The following is a 12,350-nucleotide window of genomic DNA, read 5'->3' on the forward strand; positions in this document are numbered from 1 at the left end:
CAAGAAGAGCAGATTAAGGAGTGTGTTGAGGAGGCCCGATGGTATCGGAGCCGCCTCGGCGCCCACCCTGCGCGGTGTCGGTCCGGCGCTGCGAGAGCCGTCACTGCCGCTGCAGGGCATGAGCTGCCCTTCCTGTCAGAAACCATTCCGTGGCAATCTTGCTCTGGGCGTTTGGCTGATGTGTCAGAAGAGCCAAGAGGAGACGAGGGAGGTGACATTATTGCTGCTGCTGCCGCAGAAGAAAAGTGCAGATAATGAAAACTGTGGCTGTGTCAACAGTGCTGCTGAGGAAAGGCTTTTTCCTCTCTATGTTTCTATTTCTTCAAAAAGAGAAGCAAATCTCCAAGTGCTGGCAAAAGAAAAAGTGTTTTTATGGGAGTCCACTAAAAAATGCAGCCAACATGAAGCTATTTGAGCTTCTGGCTGCACTAGAGTTAAACCCAATGTGTCTGTCAGTGAAGGATGCTGGGCAAAAGGGCCTTCACCCATGTTTCCTCATCTGTCCTTACAGTGATCCCAGTGGTGCCATCCCAGCTGAAAAAAAGAAGTTGAAAAAAAACCACTACATCTGCATGTACACTCAGGAGCGGCCAGTGCATACTAGTTCCCTGATGAGGGTCTGAGCTCCAGTCGCAGACCCAACCCAGCACAGACTTGCACCCAGCAACCCCACAGGACACAGAAGCTCCCTTTCTTTCCTGAACACCATCAAGACTGAGGAAAAAAAGCCAAAGCTCAGGTCTTCATAGCACCCTTCCAACTTCAAGGAAGTCAATAGTGAACAGTGGGACAGGGTTTGTTTTGGCCCATTTGGATCACAAAGTGCAGAGGCAAAAACTTCATTTGCCAAAAAATGGGTGATCCACCTAGATGATTTCTGCTAGAGGGCACAAGTTGTCTTTAATTTCCAGTTGCCGAGGGCTGCAGTAAGGGAGGGGAGAGAAGGATGGTCATTGAGAGGCCTGTGTTCTCAGGAGAAAAGACTTCATCCCTCTCTGCCTCTCTCTCAGCCAATTTCAGCTGAATTCAAAGCAGTCTCAGATGTATAAGTCTCAAAAACAATTGAACTTTCACATGACTGATGAGACATAGCAGTCTGGGAGAATAAGAGGTCACAGGGAAAAGCACATGGCCAAGACCAGGCACAATTGGCCAGTGGGTTAACAATACCATTTGTCTGAATGGCCCCTACCTGGACACTTGAGGAACATGGCCAGGCAGCCAGGGGAAGGGAGCAGAGGCACAGCCTTCCCAGGGTCCACTAGGCCTTCTGCTCATGGGACATAACTTCAAACAATACAGGATATTGCTGGGGAGAGGAAACAATTTCAAAGTCATTTTCTGTGACTGCTTTCTTTGACAGGGCGTTTCCATGCTTTAGATAGCGACTCAGCATCAAATTCCTTGGCTGCAGTCTGAAGGCACATTATCTAGGTTGGAAACAATTCCCTGTTTTCAGAGGTGATGGGGATTTGTCCTGTTTCCAGCACAGGGCTGCACACCTTCTTGCAGCAAGATCCAGTCAGGGCTGTAGGCTTCATGCAGCAATATCTGGCAGCTGATCACACTGATCCTTTGAGCCTTAAAATTAACTAATGAAAATTAACTAACGAGAGTAATCTAATCACTTTCAGATATAGTTATAAGAGTTTAATATGATATCAGGATGAATACCTATCAGTTTGACGAGATTACAAGCAAAAAATGGGGAAGAGAAGAAAAATTCCTTCACTTTTGCTTGTGTATCACAAAGAAAAAAAAAAAAAAAAAAAAAGAGAGAAACAAAACAAACAGATGCAATCTCTTCACAGCCCATTACAGAGATTCCTGGAAAGAAAATACCCAGACCTACAAGGATCTCCATTAAAAGACATTCAGTTTCTGTCACTTCTGACATGGAAGTGCACGCAGAAGTAATGAAGATTTGCTTTCCTTACGGTTCTCTGTGCATAGATGCTGGTAATTGTTCTCACTGAGCAGTGGGGCATTCTTCTTTGTGGAAAAAAAAATCAATAAATATTTAATTCATAAATGCAAGAGAGGTGATGAGCAAAATATACAACTAATAAAGATAAATGGCTTTCATACTCATGAAGTCTCATAAAGAGTCAGTGGAAAAAGTGTCCCTGCTGAGCAAAGAGAACAAAATAAATGGGAGATTATATACTGCAAACACAGCATTGAATTTAAAAAAATAAAATCAAACAAAAAAAAAAAAAAACCCAAAACTACAAGAGAAAACAACATTAATGCATCATTAATGATGAGTGTTTAAATCTACAGAAACCAGCACAACATAAAGGAAAATTCCTGAGGCAACATTAATTGGGGCTTACTGTGGGCTCTGTTATTGATAATTGCATACATCCAACTGCATAAACAAATTGCCAAAGCTGTATACAATTGGAATGCAAATAAGGGATGTGCAGTCATGTGCTTTCTCCTACATTGTGAGACCCAGCAGGCAACTCGTGCAGCAGGAACAATTTATGGGTCACCTACAGATGCACACACATGTATATATGTTCCATGGACATTTTGGAATTTTGGAAGGCCAAAATTCCACCCACAGTGCCTTCAACATAAGTTATTTTATTTATTTGCAAGCAAGTTAAAGATGGGGCTAACAATGCATTCTTTTAGCGCTTGCATAATTTAATTTGTTTCATCTGTTGTATCTGAAAATGCTGGGACATGACAATAATGCAACACTCTTTAAGTGGTAAAGTACTTCTATTTAGTCATTTCTGTGGTCAAATGAAAACTGTGTTATTTCACATCCCATACTGCCAGTAAAACCGCAGCTGAGCTGTTTCCCAAAGCATAATGTTATAGGTAAAAACTGACCCAGCCGAATTAAAAAAAGAAAACTTTTTTTATTATAAAATTCTATCTGAGCCAGCCACAAAGAAAAGGACAGTGCCGAGCCCGGGATCGGCGCTGGGTGAGACCCAGGTCGGCCCGCTCCAGCAGAGGCTCTCCTATGCTTCACCCCATCCGTCCTGCGCGAGCAGTTTTTATACAGTTTATTTTGCTTGAGGTCGGGATTTCGGCGATCAGCCTTTTCTTTCCATTTAGAGTCCCACATATTCATAAAGTCTCTTTTCTCCGCGCCAGGTTGAACAATCCGAGGTCCGGGAAGCGATGTACATCGGTGATGGAGTTACGGGAACCCGGCATTGAGATGCATCCTCCGGAGGTTCCAGCGATCCCAATCTCGGGTAGCTGTCGGGACGATCATCGCTTGGGAATTCCTAGATTATCCCAAGAAACGGCCCATCTCCGAGCGAGCCACATGTATTAACTTGTAAATGAAGCCTTGTCTGCAATGGTTTCGACATACATGAGGCAGCCCCCCCCCCCTTGTCCTGGTCCGCTTGCTTTGTGTCTATACTTTAATCCTATAAAAACTCCTACCCATATATCACTTTATAGGCGCGAATTATGCCTATTACACATAACAACATCCTGGGGACATATTCTCTAAAGTCCCTGCAAAGGCTTTGAACTACATGAATGCAGCCCAGAGAAAGAGCCTCATCCATCAGTGGTGCTGTGCCAGAAAGGCCCGGGTCTGTCTTGGCCCCAGCAAGTAACATTTTACCTTTTCGGCACCAGGCAGTCACAACATGGCAAATGGCACTCAAGTTGATGCTGGAGGGGGGTATTATTTGCATCACTGAAATTCCCAGAAAACCCAGAGGAGATCAGATTCCTGCTGCAAGTACATAGGAAATTACCCTTCACGTCCAGGTAGGCCATTAATCTTTCAGAGAAGGGGGTAAAGTGTGAGTGGGTCATCCTCTCAAACAATTCCCATTTCACAGGGGAAAAACTGACCCTTCTACTGAATGCTGTGGATTGAAGAGGGAATTTTGGTGTTCTGATATTTTGTTAAAAATTAAATCAAGCTCAAAAAAGTGATCCCGCTTTATCAAGTTACCCAAAGTTGCACACTGTGACTGAACCCAGAGGTGCCACTCTTCCCCACTGGCATTTCCCATGACTAGCCAGTCCCTCCCTACCTTTTGTGCCTCCTCTTTAATCAGAAAAAAATAATGGAAGTGCTCATGCAGTGTTGCATCTTCTTTCTACTTTTGCTTCCAGGCCCCCCAGCATCTGAGGATGGGGTGAAACAGACAGGGGGGACATTCTGCTTAGATGATTTAACTAATCTAATGCAAATGTACTCAGCAGTCTTGGTACCCATTGTGTTTTCACCTACATAATGGCCAAGACAGCTGAATATAGCTTTTTCCAAGGATAATAGCATTTTTATGCATTATTCCTTAAAGCTTTTTGTGCTCACACACTGAAAAACAGCTCCAGCTGAGGAATAGCTGAAGTCAATATATGCAGTCTCTGTCCAGGTAATTATGCATCCTCCTCCCATGTTAGGTTAAGAAAATATAATAATGATATGACATCATTAACATGTCTATTTCCCCTCTCCCTTTTCTTACTTTCAGCATGTGCAATGGAAAACTGCAGTTAAACATTTATTATCACATATTTACTGACATATATTGCCTACTTATCCTACATTTGAGAAACAGGAAAGATTTTGCAGGCAAGACAAAACACAAAAGAACTGGTTTAAACCAGAAAACAATACACTTACCTCTTCTGAATTTATGTTATTTACTGATTTCTTAATTGTTTGAGTCCAGAAGACAAGGACAAAAAATCCCCCCAAAATATATATAATATATATATATATGTAGTTTCCTTTAGTAATAGAAGCAAAACCACTCAATAATGGTAATGAAAGAGTTGTCAGCTCCTCTTCCACATCCCTCACCAATTCTCAGGTTAATTTGCCAGTGATAAAATCCACTTTGATATATCTTCTTCCCAAGGAACCAGGATTGGTCATGAAAACTAATGTTAGTGGTTTTTCCCCTCTTCAGTTCTGACCAGGTGTTGCTCCTGCCCAAGCTCATGGGTTGACCAATGCACAAAGACTTTTGAGTAAATATTGGGATTTCAAATCTGACACCAAGGGAACTGGAGGATTTGATGGAGGGAGTGGAGTGGGTTGCATATGAGAAGACAATCAGCTCGTGGCCACCTGAACCATTACCTGGAAAAGCTTCAGCAATGTGACACCTGCAATAACATTCCGGAAAGCCACAACTTCCATATAGGTCCAGCATATTAAACCTGGCTGTAAAAAAGGAATGATGGCAGACTAACAAAAAAATGTAAGCGCTTGAATTTTCTAATAACCACCCTTAAACTTATGCTCCTGAGAGAGCACTCTGACTGTTGATCTATCTACAACTGACCTTTCAATCCACTGGCTTCCACGAGCTTTAGGAAATTCCTGTGGATTTTGACAGCTGTTGGCTTATATGCAAGGTCCATGCCTTACAGAAGCAAAAAACCTATTCTGATGCTTTAAGCAGATATGGAGAAAGCTCCAGCCCCCCACCCTCTGACTACAAAAATGTGACTGCTTTCATTGTGTCTCATGCTGTTTGATCATTGTTCAGCATCTTTCAAGTTAGCTCCATTAGGAGGAGAAATTGCTGAGGAATTCAGGTAATTTGATGTAAACCTGTTGATTTTAAAAAGAAAAAGAAATACAAAAGCCTTGAAGACAGTCTGAATCAAATCAGAGATAATTTATCATTTTCTGGTCTGCACTCATATTTTTATAAGAATTTTCAGCCATCTCTCCAAATTGTGTTTCCAACTTTTTTCTTCTGTCTCCAGGACTTTCTAGATCCTATTTTTCCTGTTTGTTCCCTGGCTATTCAGGCTGGCAACACACTCCAATAACAGTATCTTATTGCTTAGATCTTAATTTGAGCCCTGGAAAAATATTTTCACCTTTTTCTGCTTCTTGTTAATTATCCAGAGCCTATGTTTTGGGCACTGAATCCATTCACATTTATTCCAGAAAAGGAGATTATCATCTTCCTTCTTGTCTCCTGAATGAAAGACACCATCATACGGACACACTTTAATTAAGTTTTACCTAACCACCAAGAATTTCAGATATGGTTTAAGAGAGATTATATCAGCAGAGATAAAAGAAATTTAAAAAAATTAATTATGGAGGCAAAAAGCTTCCCAAAACAGAAAGAACATGCAACAGCAGCATGTATCGCTCTGTGGTGACATAAAAGCCCATAAGGATTGAGTGAATGCCTGGTGAATGTACAGTAGCCACTGCTCCCAGGTGTCTGCTGGAGGTGGGAGGGGTGATTCGAGGAGAAAGTCACTCTGACAGCAGATATAAGCCAAAATATCCTCCTTTAGAAGGGCTAAAGGAGAAAGCAGTGGACTTCATTTGTAGTACTCGTTTGGTAAATTTCACCCAGGTGCATGGAAACATTTCTGAATTGTTACATGGAGACCAAAACCAGCTCTATCAGAATGACCCTCATTTGGGCCTTTAACTTCTGCTTACTGCTTGTGCTTCAGAGCAGCTTCTTCAACCTCCAGCTTCAGGAACTTCCAAATGCACTGTAAGAAAGTGGCTCACGATGAAGCAAATTACTAACAGGATTCTTGGTAGGTGCAAGAGGAATGCTAGAGAAGAGTTTCAAATTACTGGAAAATTAAAATACTGTTGGGAGGTTGGGGATTTTATTTTCTGGGGTTTTTTTAGCCAAATCTCATTTTCAATTAAACCATTTAGTGAAAGCAACATTTGGCCATAGCAGAGCACAATTTTCACAGAACAGCAATAAAATATTTAGCATGTTTCTGTTCCCAAAATTTAAAAACAAACCAGAACAAAATGCACAAAACAAAACATTGTGCTGAAATGGGCATACTAGATTAATCTTTTGCTGCAATACCTCTGGTTTTGCCCTTTGTCTGAGAAATTCTAGGCAACAGAATTCCCACTTCATCAATAGGAGTTGGGGATGCTCCATCTGTGATGAGCTCTGATCTGTTTACAGTCCTGCTTACAGCTGCCATCCCATGTAAAAGCATTCTAGGAGAAAGATTTTCCTGTTTACAAGCTCGCTTAGCCAGACTCTGGTCCTCCTGGTCACTTAAGCACACATTTAACCAAAGTGCAGGAGCAGATTCCCAAACTTAAGAGAGGCCCTGACACTGTGAGCAGGGCCAGGTTGTTTGAAGTTAAGCACATGCTTAAGTGCTCTGCTGGATTTTTGCCCAAGCTGCCAATCTTTTATAGTTAATCATTTATCACCCCACTTATGTTCTGGTAGTTATGCTTCAGTGTGCAAATATGTAAATTGCTTTCATAAAGCTCCACACACTGAGCACAAATAATGCTTCCTCAGCCCTTTGCAGTTCTCCAGTCCTGTGACACCTCAGATAGATCAAACGACACTTAGAACTGGCAAGAAAGTTACTTCTCCCTTAATTAAACAGAATCATTACTGTGTTCGTCTTCTTAATGGTGAGGCATATTCACAGACTTGCAAAGTAAGCAAATAAATAATGCCAGTTAGCTCTAACCTGACAAGTATCACAAATTTTGCCTCTAGAAACATGTACACCAATCCATCTTCCTCCTCCACTCCTGGAGTAAGAAAGGGATCAAGCTGTCAAACATATCATAAGCATATTTGCATAACTCTGGCACAGATTAAGTTAAATCACTGCCTACAAGAGTATTTGCAATGCATCACAAGGTAATTCTCCCAAACACTAGTGACTATTTTAATTTTTCTTTCCCTCCTGAGGTTAATTGCTGTGAACTACAGGGGAATGTCACCTCCACTTACCTGTGCTCTGTTGCTTTGTATTCACAGGTGCTGTGATTTTTCACAAAGAATTAAAATTGCCACAAGGGGAGAAATACAGTTACTGCCATTCAGTTCCAATATATTTATTGGAATGACAGGCAGCAATAGTGCCTCACTGAAAGAGAGGCTTGAAACACAATTAGTTGCAGTTCTATAAATTGCAGAGCCAGTTATTCTGCGCTCCTGCCCGTGGGCCTTCCATGCACCCACTAATGAAAAGGCTGCTTTTCCCCAGATGTCAGGTACTTCTGCAAGAAATGGGCAGCAGGAAGGGAAAATGACAAGAGTCTGTTCCCTTGCTCTGTAGAGTGACTTTTTGTAAAAATTTATTCTCTGTCAAGCAAACTGCCTGAAAAAAAAAACCCCTCAGTCAGCTACATTTTCTAAGAGGAAGCTTGAACACTGCTCAGATTGAGTCATATTAAAACAAATTAATGCTGACAGCTGGTCTCACAATCATTACTTGAAAAAAATTAAACCTCCAACTTTATGTGTAAATTCACAAAAAACCCAACTCCTAAACAAACAAACAAACAAGCAGCAGACTAACCAAATGGGCTCTCCCGTGATAGACCGGCTACCATCATGACCCACTGAACAGGACAAAACTCATCCCCTGAACTGTCCTGGGTTTGGGCGCTGACTGCAAAATGCTCCTAAGATTCTCCTGCAGAGTTGGGCTGGCAGGTAAGGTCCTGGGCCACTCAGGACACAGATTGCTGGAGAAGCAAAGGTAGGTGGGACTCTGAAGGGAAACCCTTGAGCTTGGGAAAACGAAATCTTAGGCAGGGTTCACTGCATGGTTGTTTTGGGATTGGTGGGGAAATAAAGCCCCAGGAAATGAAAAGCCTCAGACAAATTTCAGAAGGCTTATGTTCAGTTCAGGTCCTGGATGGAGATTTGGCCATCATCCCAAATACTAGGAGGTTTTCCTGTACTATGTAATTCTTTAAAAATGACACGCATGTTAATTTCTTCTTTTGGTTGTAACCACCAGTTAATTATCAAGTTACATTAAAGCAAGTAAGTCTGTAGCATTTTAAAGGAAATATAATGTGTTAAAGTAGGTTAGAAAAAACACAGAAAGATATCACTTCTATGCAAAAATGCATGGTGATGAAACAGTAGGTCAGATATAACAAGCCCTTGATGGAAAATATCCACTCGCTTCTGGAGAGCTAGTGAGATGGAGACACAAATATCTGAGCAGCTAAATATAGTTCTGGATAGCAGTGCTTTGTACAGTAAGTTCTAGTGTCTCTTAACTTAATAAGGAAATTGATACAAAAATAAAATCACAGCATTTTCAGTCTGTCTCTGCTTGTGGGCTCACTGCGACTCACACCAAATTCCAGCCTCTGTTGAAATTACTCTGCAGTTTTTGTCTTGCACTGCCTCACATGCCAAGAAGGCAGAATAATGATGTCCATCACTAAAAGGCCACATCTATTGAGATATATAAAGGTTACCCCACAGAAAGTCAATATGAGAACTGCACTGAGAATGCCTTGTCCTTCAGCATTTCCACAAGAGCGATAAGCTAAGTTTAATTAGAGGAGTCTAGGTCTTGGTCAGAGGTTTCCCCAGCCCTAAATGCCAGTAGTTGAATTGTGCAATGTTTGTTACTGGACATGTGCCCTTTGGATCAGCTTGTGGTTGCTGAAGCTTGGAGCCAGGCTTGGACAGGTACTGCTGGAGCTGCAAACCCCTGGAGAAGGAAGAGGAGGCAGTGGGAACAGTGAAGAGCTGTGGTAGTGACACATGGCTTTCTCCTATTTCTTCTACCTTCTCACTTTGAGGCAAAAACTTTGGACCCAGGTATGATTGCTTTTTCAGTGATTTAAATTTAAATTCCCCAGACCTGATTCTACACCACCCTGTCCCTTGCTCAACCACTGGCCCCAGCATCGGGTGTGCAGGACTTGGTGGCTGTACACTGGGTCACAGGACGATTCAGGTCAGGAAGAGCCTCCTTGCAGCACAGGCGACACCCCGAGAAGGAGGGTGCAGATAGCAGGAAATTCAGAGCAGAAGTGGGCTCCATCCCTGGCCGTGTCCCACTGCAGTCACAGATGGCTGGGGGGAACTTGGTCTTGGTGCTTTTTCTCCCCATTGCAGAGAAAGCACTGGATGATATCCAGCCATTATTAACAGGTTTGTCAGCAGTATTGACCTGAGCAAAAGGTAAACCCTTAAAGTCAACGTCACTTTATGTTACATTAGAGGCATTTACTCTTACAACTCACATGGAAAATAAAATGCAAACAAAATAAGGTGTGTTGTCACTGCCTTTACATTATCTACCTTCAAAGTTAGAAAGTTATGCTAACCATAAGTCAATAAATAAACAAATAATGAAAACATCAACAAGTTTGATTTCAAAGGTCATGGGAAGAGGGAGAGTGCCACGCTTTCAGCCTTCTTCTTCCTCTTTTCAGTCCTCAAATGCTACAATACTGTGCCCTGCCCTGGGGTGAGGAGGAAGCTCTTGCAGGAAGCAGCTGAATTCAGAGCCTCTGTAAGCAGATGAACTGGATTCTACACATCCTTATGAACATAACTAGTCCAAGAGAGACCAGAGAGAACTGCAAATAATTTGGTGACCACCAGCTGCTGTGATTGTCAGTCCCAGCTCACCACAAGCCCTGTCTCATGGATGGATAACCAGGACTGATCTGGGGCTGCACCACACACCTGGAAGCTCTGCAAGACAGGTTCCCAGACCTTCCCCAGCAACAGAAGCTCACCAAGCAGCTTCCCAAAGACAACACGCAGAAGAAGACAGTTTTTCACCTTCAGGCTGGATGAAGGCATCTGGAGATGTTCCACCACTGTGACACACAGCACACCCCAAAGCAAGTGCAAGACAGTTCTTCCTTCCCTACCACAACTTTATCTCCCAAAAATATTCTCTTCAGCTGGCTCCTGCTCACAGAGCCTCACATCTTTCAGATGCAGAAGCATGGCACCCAGCACGCTCTCATCCTTTTTGCCAAAGACATGTGGGTGAAGTACCCCCACCACTCCAAAGACATGGGAAAAGGGACTGCAGGGGTCACACAAACAATCTGGAGAAGTAATGAGCATCGCATCCTTACAACTTAGCTGGGGTGGTAAGAGTTGAAAAAAGATTTGCATTGTGGTTTCTCCAAACCAGATACCACAGTTTAAGCTTTGGCTGAGACCATGAAAGTTCATTCATATCATTGTTCTCATTCAAAAATGTGAAGACTGTTTCAGACTTACAACTAACAGGCACGGCATGCATTGAAATTGCCAAAGCTTGAAAAATCTGATTTACTCTGTGAGGGAGAAGGGGAAGTTATTTAGTTTGAGTCATAAGAGGTCTTGATACAATCTAAGCTTCATCATTTCTGCAGAAACAGCTCACTCCCTGGGCAGATATCAAAAGGCTGCTGTGTACAGCTTTGATAACAAAAAAGCAGAGAACAATTCCTAGTGCTGAAGATTACAAGACCTTTGTATCAGCTGCTCTTCAGTATAGTTTCTCTTTCATTACACCACCTGATGGGCACTCTAGGTTTATGGTTAGCTTTTCAGGGATCCATGGATCTGAAATCAGGAAGACAGAAGCTTTGCAGAGGTTTTTAGTTTAAAAAAAAAAATTAAAACTGTGCCACCCTTGGCATGAATAACAATGTCCATCTACTTGCCTTTTCCAGCCTAAGGTTTTCACTCTCTGGAGCCTCACCTGCTCCAAAGTCAGAGACTGTGTAGATCTGCTGCAGGTGAAAGAAGGCAGGCAGAAGGGCTTAGGATAAATTCTGCCTTCACATCCTTCATGTGTGTTGGAAGCCTCTGCTGGCTCAGAACTCCCCTTCTGTGGCCTGAATCCTGTCGAAACCCCATGAAGAGGGATGATGATGCTTGAAGACCCACAAGTAGAACAAAAGAAAGCTTAAACCCATCCAAACACAGAATTTTCCTCCCTACCTTAGCTGCTAAGGTTGGGGAGGACATTTTATTGCCATTTGTTTCTGGAGAACACGCATCTGTGGGAGGGAAGAGTCGACTTTGTCACACACCCCATGAGGCTGTGTAAAGTAGCTGAGTGGGAGAATTTTTGACACCTCTCCATGTTGGAGTCAACCCAGAAGTGCAGGCCAAAACTCCAGCAAGAGCCTCCCCTGGGGAGACGTGAGAATAGCACAGCCAATTCTGCTTCTCCATGAGAGCTGCTCTCCAGCACTCCCGTGGCCTCTGACAGAAACTGAATTCACAAATGGCACAGAAATGCAAGGAACCAGAGGGGGAAAGGGAAAGGGCAGCAAAAGGGAAAGGGCAGCGGAGGTTGCTACCACCATGGCCCAACCAGAGCAAATGGCAAACAAGAACAAATCCCTGCAGAGCAGCACTGGGGAAAAACAACACGCATATTGCAAATATTCCCCAGTGCTCATTGTCCCCTTTCTTCTCTTACAAGGAACAATGTAAGAAAGAAAACTCACTTTGTAGAAAAAGGTGCTATGGAAACCATAAGCAGAAAGAGCAACTGATGCAGGCTGCACTTTGCACGCTCATTTCCACTTGCCTGCATACCAGAGTATATAGATTATTCCTACCACCACAGATGAGCAGCATCAGATGCAGTGG

This window comes from Anomalospiza imberbis, chromosome 1 (assembly GCF_031753505.1).
Source record: "Anomalospiza imberbis isolate Cuckoo-Finch-1a 21T00152 chromosome 1, ASM3175350v1, whole genome shotgun sequence".
Taxonomy (NCBI): domain Eukaryota; kingdom Metazoa; phylum Chordata; class Aves; order Passeriformes; family Viduidae; genus Anomalospiza; species Anomalospiza imberbis.